Source organism: Galeopterus variegatus, unplaced genomic scaffold, assembly GCF_000696425.1.
Source record: "Galeopterus variegatus unplaced genomic scaffold, G_variegatus-3.0.2 Scaffold323, whole genome shotgun sequence".
Lineage (NCBI taxonomy): Eukaryota > Metazoa > Chordata > Mammalia > Dermoptera > Cynocephalidae > Galeopterus > Galeopterus variegatus.
The window spans coordinates 454,924-463,942 of record NW_007726434.1 but is presented as its reverse complement, the minus strand read 5'-3'; the positions used below and the strand labels follow the sequence as shown (position 1 = coordinate 463,942).

At 36.3% G+C, this 9,019-nt stretch overlaps 1 protein-coding gene and 1 pseudogene across 1 annotated transcript in view; one reads left to right on the top strand and one right to left on the bottom strand.

Moving 5' to 3' along the window:
* The window catches only part of ARHGAP15 (Rho GTPase activating protein 15), a 571,811-nt gene that overhangs the window by 169,386 nt on the left and 393,406 nt on the right, over positions 1-9,019 (top strand). The window lies entirely within an intron of this gene.
* On the bottom strand, positions 2,939-7,280 carry LOC103586260 (annotated as a pseudogene).

The following is a 9,019-nucleotide window of genomic DNA, read 5'->3' as shown; positions in this document are numbered from 1 at the left end:
CCCATTATATGTCACACTTGATCCTAAGGGATGTGCTCCTTAAATGTCATGCTAACTTTAATTTAATTAAGGAGCAGGAAAAGGGCCGTTTTTGTGGCTGTTGTTGAGTGGGAATTAGTGTGAGGTCATGAAAAAGATGATGGTGCTTGAATTAGTAATCTCAGGTGCAGACTCAGCCCTCCCAGGTTGGTGTCCCTGAGCAAGACTCTTTCCTCCTGGATACTTGATTTCTTTATCTCCAAAAGAAAGAAATAGATGACATACTGGGCCAGATATTTCCATAAGTTTATGGCCAGATTCACGAATTTTTGGTAGTCAGATACATCATATAGCAGAGATGTAGTAAGATAGCAAAGATGAGTTCTAGAAAGAGTGGGTGATACTTTTCATCAGGAACATCAACTAAAAAGAGCCTCTATGGCCGTGAAAACAGACTACATTATGTTCCAGACAATCTTGGGTGCCTGGAAAGGAGTTTGAAATTATTCTCTTAAGCAACAGGGCCACCAGAAGGAGCCAGTTCCCAAATATTTCTCTCATGTCACCAAAAGTGAAACCCACACTTTTGTCCATCTCATTAAAATTATCTTAAATTCCATCTCGATTCTCTTTTTTGTCTATGGTTTTGTCTACTGAGACTCTATGACTAAGATTCTCAAGTTACACTTTATGTGTGTTCACATAAAATATCAAAATATTCTTTAAAACTTAGCCAGATATTACATTCAGCATCTTCATTGGAATTTGCATTTAGATTATTTAAACTAATCCTGTTTCTCATTTACTATGTGAAACTCTCTGAAGAGTATTTAGAGTGTTCTCACATATAACTTTTGCATGGACCATCCATCAATAGATCTTCTTGCCGCAAATCAGTCATTTTTTCTTTCTTGATTTCTAAATGTCTCAGACTTATGTCACTGAGCAGTGGATCACTGCCTGATGTGCACAGAAGCCAATATCATGACACTGGCTTTTGAGAAAAGAAAAAGGCTTTATTCCGAGAGGTCCACTGATGTGGAATCAGGAGGCAAGGCACTTCAAATCCTTTTCCCTCATCCAGGGGCTTTAAGGAGTATTTGGCAACCCTGATTGGCTAACTCTGAGTCAGGCCTTATGACAGGGCGATAGAGGATTGGCTAATCTTAAATCAGGCCATATGCTGGGGCAAAGTGCATTGGATAGTACCAAGTCAGGCCACATATAACAATGAGGCAAAACTGATTGGCTAATTCCAAATCAGGCCACATGACGCAAGCAAGGGCTGATTGGTTGGGCCTGAATCCAGTCCTTTGGTGGAGGATTTTCATGTTTCTGTGGTGCCCAAGGTCACCTAGAGGGCAAGGTCCTTCTCTCTGCACATGTTCAGTTTACACCCAGCAAGATAACTTATAGACCTGGAGATAGAGAAATGAAACCAGTATCAGCTAGTTTTAGATGGTTTCATTCACATAACCCAAACTTAGTATTCTTTCTTTCTTTTTGAAAACTACAATCAGTATGTTTAAAACACATAGTTCCTATATACTGAAACAGCACACATATGACAGAGAGAAAAAAAATGAGTATTTTGTTTCTTACATCTGAAGAAGGGCATTTTGTTGTAAGGGCAGATACGTGCCTGGCTGGGCTTTCTATACTTTTATTTCATTCATGGAATAAAGGTTTAAGCTGCCAAAAAGATCGAAGAAAGACTGGAAACCTCTCAGGATGTGTGACCAAAAACAGACCAGGCAAAGCAAGAGGAAAGAGGCTAAAAGAAAGAAAGGCCTGCAGGTGTTGAATTTCAACTGAGAGTGTTGAGTAGTTTTGAGGGACAATGTCTCATCTATTGTGTGAGACATTGGGATAGGGTTGGGAGAAGATTCTGAAAGTTTTCTGTGTCTTAGTAATGTAACTTCCATTTGTCATCTATTACAGCTCATAATATTTTCTCCCAAAATTTTGGGGGTGAATTCTTTTTTCTTTTCTTCTTTAATTTTAAAAGAAATCAATTACTTTTTATGGGGCAGCAGCATGCAAGCAGCTTAGTTCAAGTTGATTGTATACCACATATCTGGCAACCTGTAACTGGGGAACTCAGGGTGGCATTAAGAGCAGAGATTGCTGGAATGTTTACTCTCATAACAAAGCTCACCAACAGGCTCTGTTTTCTGAAGGAAGGCAACTTTGGTGGCAAGGATTTGCTTCTCTGTTAGTATAATGAGACTCTAGCACTGGTGGGAAGGGCAGGGAAGCACAACGAAGAGGCACATTTATTGAAGAAATATTTTTCGTTTTCTATTTTTCTGACATTTGCCTTGGTAATGCTAAGAAAAAGTTAAACAAACAACTGTAATTATAAAAAAATAGAAACTGATCTAGTAAAAAACCAGAATACTGAAATTTTCACTGTGTCAATTTATTGATGTAAGATAGGTAGCATTTTGTTTTTTTACTTTTGGAGAACTCTATTCTTTCATTTGACTTAATTTTGTCCATTGACAATTTATTTTCTATAAACATGCAGGAAAAACCTTTCTTCTCTGTGAACACATAGGAGCCTGAGGGTCCAGCTTTTGTGGTTCTGTCACATTGTCTGTTAAATATATTTATTTACCTCTCTAGCTTCCCTTCTTTGGAGAGTTCATTGAGTTGGGAGTTCATTGAGGGGAGGAGCTATGTCATATTTTTCTTTCATCTTCATTATCTTAAAAAAAACCCTGAACAGTAGCTACTCAGAAGATTCCTTTTTTTAAAAGCACACTACAATAGGTAATTTTATTTGTTTAAGGGCTCATCTTGCAAGCATTAAACCAAGCATGGGATTTAATTCTGTGAGCCCAAATTCACAATGAAGAAAAATTCAAACTGTGATCCATGTATATGGACGAAAACTAACAGCTCATGGTTAATCACATTGTAGTTTTTCAATTTCTACCAGCCTAGAATTCAGTAGTCACAGGGCTTTTAGGTCCTTCTGGATGTCCCACAGGGAATCTGCACTTTTTTTGAGCTGAACAATCTTATCATCTTTCAGCTTCTGGTTGATAACACTGGTCAATCCCCAAACACTGAGGATACACAGAAGGCTCGGAAAGACTTCATTCTTGACACCATACGTCCCCCTTCACCATTCTTGACACTGGATGAATGCTGGATAAATTTTTCAACATGGCTTCAGTGAAATCAGCCACACTTAATCCAATGGCCCAGTTGGTGCATCCGTTTAGTTTCATGACATCATAGGCACTTTCAACCACCATTTTGTGTACTTCCTTCCAATTCTCATTATCATTGTCCATTCCCATTTCTTTTTTTTTCTTTTTTTTTTTTTTTTGTCTTTTTTCCGTGTCCGGCAACGGATCGCAACCCTCAGTGTTGCCCCCGTACCGGACCGGGACCGGCAACGGGATCGCAACCCTCGGTGTTGCTCCCGCACCTCGCTCAGCCAGTGAGCGGCCGGTCTGTATGTGGGATCCGAACCCTCGGCGGGAGTGCCGCCACACTTCCCAAGCGGCGCACTAGCGCAGTGCGCCACCGGGCCGGCCCCGTCCATTCCCATTTCTGGATTCAGTTCCTGGAGAGAAACACCTGCCACATTCACTCCACTCCACACAGCCACACTTGAGTCACCATGTTCTCCCAAAATCCATCCATGACAGCTGCTGGGATGAATGCCAAGTTTTTCAGCCATAAGAGCGAAATCTAGCAGAATCCAGATTACACCCACTACCAATTACTCGATGCTTGGGTAATCCATTTAGTTTCCAGATAACATGTAAGGATGTCCACTGGCTTAGAAACCACATTACAACGTAATCAAGACTGTACTCAATGATCTGAAGAGTAATGAATGTGAAGACATTGACATTTCTCTGTACCAGATTGAGACAACTCTCCCCCTCTTGCTGATGGACTCCTGCAGGTGCCATCATAATCTTAGAACTGGCAGTCATGGCGTAATCTTTATCTGCCGCAGTTCTAAATGTCTGAAGAAATAAGCTCCCATGCTCCAGATCCATCATTTCTCCTTTGAACTTATCTTCCAAAACATCCACAACAGTAAGTTCATCAGCCATTGTCTCCTTTGCAGGACTGCTACAACACTCTTCAGAGCCCTTTCTCTCCAGTGCACAATGGGAACTCTTAAGGAAAAATTCATTGCAGCATTTGTAGAAGAGACAATGGTTCAAACAATAAAATCACTGTAGTGGGTGTTGGGCAAGTTGGCACAGTGTGTGCTATCAGCATTCTAGGAAAGTCTCTGGCTAATAGATAGCTCTTAAGACACTCAAATTTAATTGAGATCTTTCACATTATTTCCTGCTATTATGAAGATATAAGAAAGAAATTAATCGATATGACCACTTTATAGATGAAACTAATAAACTCTTCAGAGAGAAACCAACACATGAGGTTCTTTTTATGATAAATAACTCCTTTAAACATACTGCTAATAAATTTTCTGAAAATTATTTAAAAATAGTGTACAATCTATCTGTTTGTTCCCACTTTCAGATCCCTCATTTCCTCCTCTTTCCTTCTTGGTTTTAGCCATGCTTAGTCTGAAGTAACATGTGCATTTGAAAGCAATATAACAAGGAACTCCTCTTACATCAAATTTCATTTCACCAAATTGTTATATTTTTCCTGCATATGTAAGTTTCTAAAATTTGTTGATTACTATGAATTAGTGCTAAATAACAGCATACAGAATGTTTCACCCTATTTTCCAACCAAAAGCATATTACATATTGTTTTTCCCTTCTGCTTATTTAGTAGTTTTTTTGCTTATTTAATAAACTTAGTGGATCCAAGGTGCCCTAACCAGAGTCACAAGAACCATTATTAAAATTATGCAAAATTCAGAATTTGAGAAAATAATGATATACTTAACTCTCAGCAATTCTGATTTTAAATGTTTTAAAATGTAAGTTGCTTTCAGTTTGATGACATAAGAAGTTACATTGTTTTGAACTTTAAAAAATAGTTTTAATTATTAAAAATAAATATAAATGCTATTTCATATTTGGCCTATCCAAAATCCTTTGCAATGCATATGTGTTATGGCAAAATTGAGGACAGCTCTGTATTTATGTTTCCAAATGCCACAAACTTATTGTGACCTATATGCTCATTTAAGAGCAGAATTTTACCCATTGTACATAACAACATCATAGACAATTGTGATGATTTGGAGATTTGAAAATTGAAAGCTATATCGTAAGAATCAACATATGCTTTCTGGGCTTTTCACTAAAATCATAGCCTTTTTCTACAAAACACTATTGCTAGTGTTCATTAAAAAATGTGCTCATAAAGGAAGTTTATATATCTATGAATGCAGGACAGGACAGTCTTTGGAAGGAAATAATACTCATTTAACAGTATAATATTTCATAAGAAAAAGAAATGCCAGGAACAGGAAAGATGATTTATTTTTTGTACTATTAATAAAGCCTTAATAGAGGGATTTTTAATGTGAATGTGCCATGATCATTCTCTCCTGTATGGAGATAGAGTAATTTGACTACTTAGAGGGTATTCTTCCAGATGCACGATGATTCTTCAGTGTTATTGTATAAGTAATTGCATTTTAAAGGCTATAAGCCTCACAAGGTCTATGTCTAGCACTAAAGTTCCAAGAGGCAGAAATAAATCATATCATTCGACCCGTCGCTCTGACAACCTTTAAGTTTGCATAGAATTATTTCTTTGTAAGTCCCAAAAGCCATCGATTCATTTATTTCTATGTTACCAGAAACTATTGCTAGTTTCTGGATAAGGCCAAAAAGAGGTGAAAAAAACTCAGAAGAATAAGCTTCAAAACTACTGTATAAGACTCATTATGAACATATGATCACTAAATATCTTTTTTCAATATCAACAATATTAATTGCCTCCTCCAATACCACACATCTTTATTCCTTGTTTTAAACTTTATTATTAGAACTTAACACTATCTAACCAAAATAATATATAGTATAATATATCCTATATTAAAAATATTATATATAGTATATTATATGTATAATATAGTGTACAATATATGTTACAAGGGTACTTCAAAAATTCATGGAAAGATTTGTATTATCTTTCAATTCTAATTTTCCATGGATCTTTGGAAGTACCCTCATATGATATTTATCGTTTGTCTTATTTTCTGTTTTTGCAGCAGCAGCATGAAGGTAAAATTCCATGAGATTAGAAAATTTTATTTGTTTTTGTTCAGTGGTGTATGTCCAGTACCTACAACATAGTGAAAGCTTGATAAGTATTTGCTGAGTGAATGAAGACAGTGTGACTGGTAATATGGTAGATTTTACAGTGACAAGGGAGCACAAATGGGAAGCCAGTATGGTTAAGGTTTTTGTAGGAAGTATCATATTGGATCTTAGTTTTCATGGATAAGTAGGAGTTAGCCATGCAGACAAGGAAGGCTAATTCAGGAAGAGAGAAGACCACCTGTAGAGCATAATGATGCTTGTTTTTTAAAAAAGCAGCCAGTTCGGGTGTAGAAAATAAAGTTAACAGGTGTTGAGGGGAATTTGGCAGGGAGTGGAGTGATCAGGAAAGGTCTGACAAGGGGCTTGGTGAAAGAGGATCAGAAACACATAGAGACTGGATTATTAAGAATCTTTTATACCATAGTCAGAAGTTTTAATTTCAGCCTTTACAGCAATGAGTAATCTGCAGTATTTTCTGCAGGGCAGTGGAAAGATCAGATTTTCCCTTGAAAGATCACTATGTTGTCAGTGTGGAGATGGATAGAAACTCGATACTGGTTGAGTTAATGAATGATTTCTCAAAATTACTTCAGACCATAGAATTTGGTGATTCTTCAGGCTTTACTATAAATATTGACAGACTGTGAAAATAACTCTGAGTGATGGAGCAGTTCTGGTGAGGAAGACAATATTGCACCCAATTTTTCAGAACATTCAAATTGGGGAACTTTTCCTAAGCCTCTCACTGTTCCAACAAGTATTTCTATCATTCCACTAATCTTGGTTACTCCTATTAATAATCTCTTTTCTTTGAAAATCTTTAACTGCCTTAAACAGAAGCTTTCTACTTTAAAAACAAAAACAGTTTTTTGACTTTTTGTTGTCTGCCAAAATTGATTTGCTACAAATTGAATTTAGCTATGTACTTCTTATTCATTATGGAAAGAAGTTAATGCAAATTTAAATATCAGCGATCCTCACCACAGATAAAAACAAACTTACGTAAAAAACAGATTGCCAGTCAGGCTTTGAGGAGTCTGTGATGTACACACGTTCACAAAGATTACTCATTCTGAATTTCTTTTCAATAACACACCTCTCGTTCTCTCACCTTCCCTAGTACTATGGGAATTGGGTCGTAAATGAAAAATCATTTTCTCAGATGGTTGTTTCAAAGTGGTTAGCATCTTTGACCTTAAGTAGAAAACTAGTATAGGTAATTTGGCATTCTTTCTTTCAAAGCCTAATATGGTTAATATATTTATTATGAACAGAAATTAAGTATAGGTATTCTCACAATTGCTATTTTTATGTAAATATTAAGTTTTTTAGGTAGGATTGGCTTAATAAAAAATTTTTGAGCTAATCTTTCAGTTATAAATTTACTTATTCAAGGAAAAGTTTAAGCAGCCATATAGTTGAGTATATATTAAGAAAGTACTAAGCTAATTTTTTTAATTAAATGAAATCCTTCTCTTGCCAGATTATATAAACCAGTATTAGCACCATGTGAAAGATTACATTTGTCATTAATGAAATGGTATTATGTGGAAATTTTGACATAAAGTATTTGCAAATTTATACTAGGTCAGTAAATTCTGACCATCCCAAGGAAAAGTTGAGAACATCATGGAGATCAGGGAGGGCGAAGGACATTATAGATGTCACGTTTACTCATTTTACACATTTTTTTCCCTGAGAATCTCGTAGGTGTCAGGCAAACAGGGGTGAAGAAGATCAACAAGACTCCTTCTGTGACACAGCTTACACTTCAGTAAAGAGGGGAGAAAGGCAATAAACAAATAAACAAGTAAACTACAAGAAATATCAAGTAGTCATAAAGGCTTTGCTGAAAATGTAACGAATGAGGAAGGCTGCAGGTCCACTCTGCAATGCTATTAAGTGGTCAGGAAAGCCTTGGTGAGAAGGCAAGACTTTAAGTTGATTTCTGTTTTCTGAGAAGGCCTCTCTCACTTCAAGAAGGTATAATTCGACCATGACCACAACAAATCACACCAGCAATTCAGCAGCTTGTGTTGATCATTTACCAATTTTTTTTACCTTACACTGTTAGCATTTTAAAGTTACCCAACATTATTAGCAAATAGATTTATTTTCAATCTCATTTCCTATTAATGTGATTTAAAGCTACCTCAAAAATGGAAATTATGGTTTTAGTAGTTAAAATTATTTTATGGATTTGGAGCATGTGAAATCGGAGAAAAGCTACAATTAGCCTAAGCCAGTATCAGTTCAAGCTTCCCCCACATGGTTTTACTAATACCCTTCAAATTCTGACTTCTGCCATTGCAGCCATATGTCTCTTTAAGCAGATACACTCTGTAGTGCCAAAGTGTGTCAAGGACATCACTAGGTTACCAAAATCATTTTTATGTGCAACTTCTTGCAATATTCCAAAGTACTCTTCCACCTGAACCCCACCCCAACCCCTAAAATATAATTTTAATAACACACATTAAAATGTCATGCTGATAATAAACTCAGAGATATATTACAGGGAATCTGTCTGTATTTTTTTTTAACGCTTTTGGCACTCACATAATGGCGTAAGCACATGGACTCACACACATTGCCTAAATTCTCTCTCATTTTTTTTTTTTCACAGGTTTTGGGTACAAAGTAGTACAAAAATTCATAATTATGTTATTCAGTGCATAAATGTTAATTTAAGAAAGAGCTGGGAGGGTAGGAATATGAATTCATGTGTGTGAGGTACACTATGAGAGTAGAATTATACATATATATGGTGTGGCTTTTTAGTTTCTGATCACAGTTTTATCACCATATTA